We start from the raw sequence: 8840 nt of genomic DNA, 5'->3' as shown, positions 1-8840 counted from the left end.
TCCACCCCGGAGTCCCACCACGATCTCCATAGAATCCCCCACCCCCTCGCCAGCAGCCCCTTGGGACTCTTGGGGCAATCTGCACCATACCATGCTTCAGCAAGAGGGGACACTCAGACATCAGTGTCTCCTCTAGAGATGTAAATCCGGGCCTTTCCTGATCTCCCTTCCCAAGTGAGAATTCCAGGATGCCAGACTCCATTAAGATCAGGCCTTCCACTACCCAGGTCTCGGTTGTTAAGGGAACGACCCAGTCTAGTCCCGAGGCCTTGTCTCTGTGCCTCCCCATTGGAAGTAGAACCCCAACCTGTGGGCACCTACCTTCATACATGAGAACGGTGACAGGGGGGATGTGGTGGCAACCACTCGTTAATCCCAGCATTTGGGACGCTGAGGCAGGAGGATTGCACAAGTTGGAGTCAAGCCTGGGTTATAAAGTGAGTCCAGTCTGGGATCCAGAGTGAGATCCTGACTCAAAAAATAAAATGAGGAGTGGCTAGGCTGGGGGAATGGCCCAGTGTGTAAAGTTTGCCATGGAGGGGCAAGAAGCCAACCTGGGAACGAACCACACAGAAAGTGTGAAGTAGCGCTGGATGTCCCTTACACCAGCACGCCTACAGTACGCAGCAAGAGACCCCCGGAAGCTGGTGGGCCAGAGGCTGTCTCAAACACGGCAGGAAGAGAAAAGACTACCTTCATGTGAGCACACACCGTTTCTCAGGTTTTTAAAGGGGACTGGCAAGATGGCTCATGGGTAAATTGCTAGGCGCCAGGCCAGGTGACCTGCTTGAGTCCCTGAACACACACAGTGGAAGAACCAGCTCCCTGAATTGTCCCCTGACCTCTAAACCTGTGTCATGACACCTATGTACCCACTCTCCCCTTTCCCCACATGCACTCACAAAATGTAAAAAGAAGCTGGCGGGAGGGGGGGGCACGACATTAATCCCAGCTTTTAGGAGGCAGAGGCTGGTAGTTCAAGGTCAGACTGCTGTACATTGTGAGAGAGAAAGTCTGTCTGGAAAAACAAAACCGAACAGCAGCAACAACGAAACCCCAAAACAGACAAAAGACAAAGCAAGAACTGAAAGTCTGGGGGTTCAAGCAAGTTGGTAGAGCCCCCTGGAAGTAACGGGCCTCCCAGGTAAGTAGGCCCTAAGCAGAGAGGGCTGACAGGAACTGACACAGGCCCCCTGCCAGAGCTCAGAAGCATTTCCACTATTCCAAGATTTACGGTCACATCTTAATTTAGCTTCTATTTCTTTTTCTTTCTTTCTTTTTTGAGATAGGGTCTCACTTAATCCAGGCTGACCTTTAGCTCTTGGTTCTCCTGACTCCCTCTCCCAGACACTGAGATTGCACACATGCACCCGCATATGCTGCTAAAAACAAACAGTCAAACAGAGAAACACTTTAATCCCAACAGGGGAGACAGGCTGGAGAGGTGGCTCAGTGGTTAGAGCACTGGCTGCTCTTCCACAGGTCCTGAGTTCAAATCCCAGCAACCACACGGTGGCTCACAACCATCTGTAATGAGATCTGGTGCCCTCTTCTGGCCTGCGGGTGTACATGCAGACAGAGCACTCAGAAACATAAAACAAATATTTTTTTAAAGGCTCCAACAGGGAAGGTAGTCTTGAAGATCTGAGTCTACATAGTGAGTTCAAGTGTGTGCGTGAGTGTGTGAGTGTGTGAGTGTGTGTGTGTGTGTGTGTGTGTGTGTGTGTGTGTGTGAAGATGCTCGTAGAGTCCAAAAGAGGGTATTGGATCCCTTGGAGCTAAAGTTACAGGGCATTGTGAACCTCACAGCCTGGGTTCTGGGAACTCATTCTGAACCACTAAGCCCCCCACCATCTAACACATATTTTTATTACATGTATGTATGCAGTATGCATGTATGTATTATGCATGTATGCATGCCTTGGCAGCTTGTAGCGGTCAGAGGCCAAGTCTCCGGAGTTCTCTCCTGCAACTGCACAGGCCCTGGGACTGACCCGGGCTGTCATGCCTGGGAGCAGGTGCTTTTATTACACTGCCCCATGTGCAGCTGTAGCTGCCACTCATTAGCCGAGCCCCAGTCTCCTACCCCACCCGTAACCCGGCTGTCCTAAGCTCTCGATGCAAACGATGCAAACCAGGCTGCCCTGGAACTCAGAGATCCGCCCGTCTCTGCCTCCAGAGTGCTGGGACTAAAGCTGTACCACGCCTGGCTCAGTTTTGTTCTGTGTGACAGTGTTTTACCTGCACCTCTGTCTGTGCGCCATGTGGTGCGTGCTCAGTCCAGAAGGGGGCCTCAGATCCCCTAGAGTTAGACATACGGACCGTTGTGAGCCGGGGGTGTTTGGAATTGAACCCGGGTCCTCTGGAAGAGCAGCCAGTGCTCTCACCCGCGGACTGGTTTCTCCAGCCCCCCAGGGACAGCTCAGTGGCTAAGAGTGCTCAGTGTCACATCTGATGATCTGAGCTGCATCCCTGGGACCCACAGTGCAGTGAAGAGACTGACTCCTGACTTTGTCTCGTGTTCTCTACTGGTGCACAGTAACACAAGCGCACCCTCACACACACACACACACACAACACACACACACACAACACACACACTACCACACACAACACACACAACACACATACACACACACATACACACACACTACCACACACACACACAACCACACACACAACCACACACAACACACACACCACACATACACACACACACATACACACACACTACCACACACACACATAACACACACACACTACCACACACACACAACACACACACACAACACACACACACAACACACACACACAACACACACACATTACCACACACACACAACACACACACATTACCACACACACACACAACCACACACACACACAATCACACACAACACACACACAACACACACACGTACACACTACCTCAAGCTGTGGAAGGGCAGTGGTGGCACATAGCTTTAATCCCAGCACTTGGGAGGCAGAGGCAGGCGGATCTCTGAGTTTAAGATCAACCTGCTCAAGAAAGAGAGAGAAACTCTTTATAATTACATAAAAAGAAGGCTCTGCAGCTCCAAGATGGTGGCAGGGGTGACTGTGTTGGGGAGAAGGGTGGGAGGTTGAGGCAGATGAGTTTGAGAATGTGCCTGATGTAGAGCCACTTGAACGCGTACTTGTCACTACCATCAAGCATCGGAATCTTAAGTGGACCTTCATGGGGGCCAGAGAGGCGTGGGTAAGAGCGCCACCGGCTACATTCTGGCCCAGCTGTCTAAGGGACCCGAGACTGCTTTGATCACTTCCACAGACCCAGCTCAGGACATTTCATAGGCTTTTGATAAATTCTCCAGGGTGAGCTAGGCGTGGTGGTACCCGTCTTTAGTCCCAGCACTCAGGAGGCAGGGGCAGGTGGATCTGTGAATTTGAGGCCAGCCTGGTCTACAGGGTAAGTTCCAGAACAGCCAGGGCTACGCATGGAAACCCTGTCTCAAAAAGCCAAAGGGGGAAAAAAGCAAAACATCTCACAGATGTGTAGCATGCTCAGCTTGGGGTACACGAATGCTGACCCGCAGACTTCCAGGCTAGAGGAGGCATCACCTGTCTGCTGATTCGTTATCCAACATTTCAAGGACTCCCAACAGGCGACCTTCATCTGTGTGTGCAGCACCGAATTCTTGTCCTTGTATGGGATGGAGTGCTTGATCCAGGAGCTGCCTAAGTGTGAGATCGGCACCCACAACATCATTAACACCCAACCTGTCTTCCCTGATCACCCTGAAAAACCCTGCAAGATGTGTGAGGCTCACCACCAGATTCAGGCCAAAACTCTGGGCCAGATGAAGATCTGTATGAATACTGTGAAGTTGTGGGGGTCCAGGGAGCCAGCAATGTTAACACCCTCTCTCCCCACCCTTCTTCCGGAGCCCTCCCAGCTCTCCAACCCCCAGTAGCACCACCATCGTGTCTATACCAAGTCAACATGCCATGGGGGAGCTACTTAGGAGGTGGGAAGCTGGGAGGGGTCTAGGGAGGCTGCACTGCTCTCCTCCTCTCCCTGCCTCACACTCCTCAATAAAATAATCTTAAACAGGAAAAAGAAAGGCTCCTACTTTGGTTCTCACTTCAGGGCTCTACCATACTTCTGTGCTAACAAATATCTGTGTAGAGGATGGTTCCTGTGTCCTTCCCTCCTAGATCTGCCTCCTCCTTGCTTTCTTCTCCTCTTTCTCCCTTCCTCGAAAATAACTCATATAAAATGAATGAATGGGAAAGGAGGGCTGTACCCCTCCCCCGGCCCCTCAGGGACATGGGTGTGCAAGTCAGGCCTTTTGTCCCCCACAGGCCACCCTACAAGTTTCCCTCACTTCTGAACCTTCCAGAACATCAGTGCTTTGGACTCGTCCAGCCTGAGTTCCTGTCCTGACTGCCTTCGATGAGGTTTGGAAGTGTAAGCCAAACGTAACCCTTTCCTCCCCAAGTTAGTTTGGTCATGGTGTAAGAGGCCAAACCTACTCTGTCTTGGGATCCGCCTCAATCTTAAAAGAAAAGAAAAGAAAAAAAACATAACGAAACCCTGAGAACTGGACCTGCAACTGAACTCAAGCTTTATCCAAGTATCAGGAAGGATACATGGCTTGCCCTTGGCCTATATCCTGGAGTTACTTCTTAGCAACAGTTAACCAACCATTAGTCTGATTGTTCATGTGCACTTTCAGACCATTTGTGGTTGTTCATGGCCTTGCTTCAGAGCACCCTCTTGCTTACAACAGTTATTCTGTTAGACGTTTGCCAAGCTGCCCCCCCCCCACTTGCTCCAATTTTCCTACAAAGCCTTGTTCCGATGAGGGTTCAGAGCTGCTTCACCAAACTGTCCTATGGGCTGGTGGTGAGTAGCCCAAACTCGAGTTGGTAATACAGAGACCGTAATGTGAATTCACAGGAGTCAGCTCCTTAATGGTCTTTGGGGTTCATGAACACTTCTGGACACGACAGGTGTTTCTGTGCAGCTACAGCGACTCGAATTAAGACAGGTTGGTACTAATACGCAGCGTGTTGTTGGGACAGATCTGACCATGTTTGGAGACGACTGTGGACAGACTTTGGAAGTTGTGCAAGAAAAGCCACTGGGTGTTCAGTGAGCTGTTCTGTAGGAGCATGAAGTGAGGGTAAAAGTGACTGTTACTCCTCTAAGATAATTGTCCTTTCTGAAGCTTACTGCCCCATCTGCTAGCTTAGGTCTGGTCCTTTAGCTTCTAGCCTCCACTCAATTTTATCAAGACCTAGGATGTTTTCAGCCTCTGAGACTTACTATTAAATAAGCTCACCCTCCCTAGCTCTTTCTGAACTCTGGCTGGCTGATTCAACTCAGCTGTTCTGGCTGAAACTCCTCTCTAAGATGGCTGATTCAGACTGGCTTCTGTCAGCTTCTCTTGAATTGTTCTGCTTTGGCAATATGTTCTAATCTCCAACCCCTTCTCGTTCTCTGGTTTGTTCTGCCTTCACCTGTGTCCAGCCTTTTCTCTCTCTGCAGCCTGTCTCTCTGTAACTGTCCCTTTAAAACTGCCTCTCTCCTCTCTGCACTGCCCCCTTTCTGTGGAAGTTGGGCGTATCTTATCCAGTCAAACCTTTCTCTGATTCGTCACTTTGTCTGCCACTCAATTAGACATCACTCTCAAACATGGGCACTTGCTTCTACAAACTAACTTTACCTTTATTGTTTGGGATTACAGGTGTGTGCTAAAGGTGTGTCTGTATTCCATCCAGGGAGATAAAAGGCTGAGCCACACCACAGATTGAAACCACACGATCTTGGGGCAACAGCGTGACCCAATATCCTGACGATGAGAATGTTGAGAGCAAACACAGAAGATGGAGGTCTGGCAGGTGAAGTTTCAGAGGGAAGTTTAAAGACTCCATGGGGTGGTTTGTTGTTTTGAATTAAGATTCTGGACTAGCAGAGACTCGGAACTGGGAGGAGGCTGTCGGGAGTCTATGAGGGTGACTCTACCTCATGTCCCTCTACTTGTAGCAGGGGGATATGGAGTCTGAAGTGGATAGCCAGGCAGGACTCTTTGTGGGGGGCTAAGGACACCAGCCCACCCACAAAACCTTCAACCTAAAATGTGTCCCGTCTACAAGATGCGCGGGGACAAAGATGGAGCAGAGGGAATGACCAGCCAATGACACACATCCCACGGGTAAGGACCGCTCCCTGTCACTGTTAATGACCGGAGCCCAGCACAACTGCTCTGGGAGAGGCTCCGCCCAGCAGCCGACTGAAACAGATGCAGAGACCACAGCCAAACACTAGATGGAGCCCGGGGAGTCCTACGGAAGAGTCAGGGGAAGGATTAAGGAACCCGAAGAGGACAGACTCCACAGAAGGACCAATGGAGTCAACTAACCTGGACCCTTTGGGGATCCCAGGGACTGAACCGCCAACGGAGGAGAGAGCGTGGCCTGGACCTAAGCTACACGCCCCGTATGTGGCAGATGAGCAGCTTGGTCTTTACGCAGTTCCTCCAATAACTGCATCAGGCTAATCCCTGAATCTCTTGTGTGCAGTGGATTCTGGTCCCCTAGCAGGCAGCCTTGTTGGACCTCAGTGGGGGAAGATATACACAGTCCTGCAGTCAGGACTGGGGAGTAATGGTACCCGTTCTCAAAGGGAGAGGATGTGCCTAGTCCTTCAGTGACTTGATGTGCTAGGGTGGGGTGATATCCAGTGTGGCCTCCCCTTCTCAGAGGAGCAGGGGAAAGGGGGATGATGGGAAGAGCTGTGTAAGGGGGGGGGGCGCTGGGAGGATGGGGTGATATTGGAATGTAAAGTGAATAAATAAATTAATGAAGAAAAGACACTGGGAAGAAAAGATTCTCGGCCAGTGGTGGTGGCACACACCTTCAGCCTCAGCACTGGAGAGGCGGTGAGGGGCAGATGGCTGTGAGTCTGGGGCTAGCCTGGTCTACAGAGCTAGTTCCAGAACAGCCAAGACTACACAGAGAAACCCTGTCTCATTGCCTCCCCACCGTCGCTCAGGTGAGATCTTCCGGGCAGTGCTCCAGGGAGCACATAGAGGCTGTGTTCCAGCAACAGCCGAAAGTGGCACCTCAGATGGCAGCAAATGTAGCAGTTCCAGAGTCAGCCTGGTAGTACCAGTTTCCAAGGCATGACCGGGACACGGAGAGCTGAAGACTGCCACTCTGAGAGGCCAGTGGAAGCCACAGTTCAAAGCCCAGGACTGAAGGGGTCACGCAGAGAAGGGGTCACCACAAAGAGAGCCAGTGAGAGGCTATTGGTGAAAGCTCAGTCCAGTTGCCAAACGGATGACCCCAATCTTTTTGGAGATGTCAGTACCAGGGGATGATAACCAAAAACAGCAGCAGTGTGGGTGGAACCAGCCAGAGCCTCGAAGACGGCCTTGTGCTGCACAGACAGAGCTGGAGAAGCGACCAGGCCCTTTGAAGGGTCCCAGAAGACGGCGAGTGCATCCTCACATTGGCTCTTGAATTAGTTACACTTTCGGAGTCTGGTTTTGCTTCGTTCAGATTGTGGTTCCTCCATGTTGTAGCAGTTTGGATAGGAGTGGCCCCCATAGACTGGTGTGCTTGAATGGTTGGCCATAGGGAGTGGCAGTACTGGAGGACGTGTGTCACTGTGGGGAAGGGCTTTGCGGTCTCCTAACCATGCCCAAGCTACGCCCTGTCACAGACTCTCCTGGTCTGCGACCTAGATGTAGAGCTCTGAGCTCCTTCTCCAGCGCTGTCTGCTGCTGTCACAGTAATGGACTGAAATCCAGAAATTGTACGCCAGCCCCAAGAAAATGTTTTCCTTTATAAGAGTTACTGTGGTTGTGGTGTCTCTTTACAGCAGTGGAAACCCTAGCTAAGACACCTATTGAAGTAAAAAAGTACTTAATTTCACAGTTGAGAGATGCCTCCCCCTCCCCCTGACAGGGTCTCTCTCTGCGTGGCCCTGACTGTCCTGAAGCCTCTGCCTCTGAAGTGCTGGGATTAAAAGTGTGCCACCCCCCCCCCACCCCCGCTAAGACTGGCTATTTTTAAAAATACAACGCCGGTTGTTTGAATTTTTAAGACTGTGGGTCTTTTTAAGTTTGTAACATGCTTATATTGTGATGTCTGTATGAATGTCAAACGCGGAAATGAACATGGAAAGAAAGGGTGTGGCTTAACAGTGATGTGTCTGTGTGTCAAGATGACAAGGGGTCAACTGTGCTGGAGGGTTTGGTGTCAACTTGACCCAAGCTAAGGTTCTCTGAAAGAAAGGAAGCTCAAAATTTGAAAATGCCTCCATAAATGGAGCTGTAGGCAAGCCCGCAGGCCATTTTCTCCAGTGATTAATGGGGGCCGGGCCCAGCCCAGTGTGGGTGGAGCCGTCCCTGGGATGGTGGCCCTGGGTTCTGTAAGAGAGCAGGCTGGAAGAGCTAGGCATGGTGGTACATGCTTTTAAGTCCAGCATCCAAGAGGTAGAGGCAGTTGAATCTCTGAGTTCTAGGCTAGCCTGGTCTACACAGAGAAACCCTGTCTTGAAAAACAAACAAACAAACAAACAAACAAACAAGAATGCAGGTTGAGAAAGCCATGAGGAGCAAGCCAGGAAGCAGCGCTCCTCTGTGGCTTCTGCATCAGTTCCTGCCTCCAGGTTCCTGTCCTGTGTGAGTTCTTGTCCTAACCTCTTTCAATAATGAACAGTGCTGTGGAATTATAACCCAAACAAAGCCTTTTCTACCCAAGTTACTTTGGTTATGGTGTTTCATCAAAGCAATCGCAAACCTATCTAAGGGCTGGAGAGATGGCTCAGTGGTTAGAGCACTGACTGC

The sequence above is a fragment of the Micromys minutus genome, assembly GCF_963924665.1.
Source record: "Micromys minutus genome assembly, chromosome: 32".
NCBI classification, from domain to species: Eukaryota; Metazoa; Chordata; class Mammalia; order Rodentia; family Muridae; genus Micromys; species Micromys minutus.
This window is presented reverse-complemented; position numbering follows the sequence as displayed.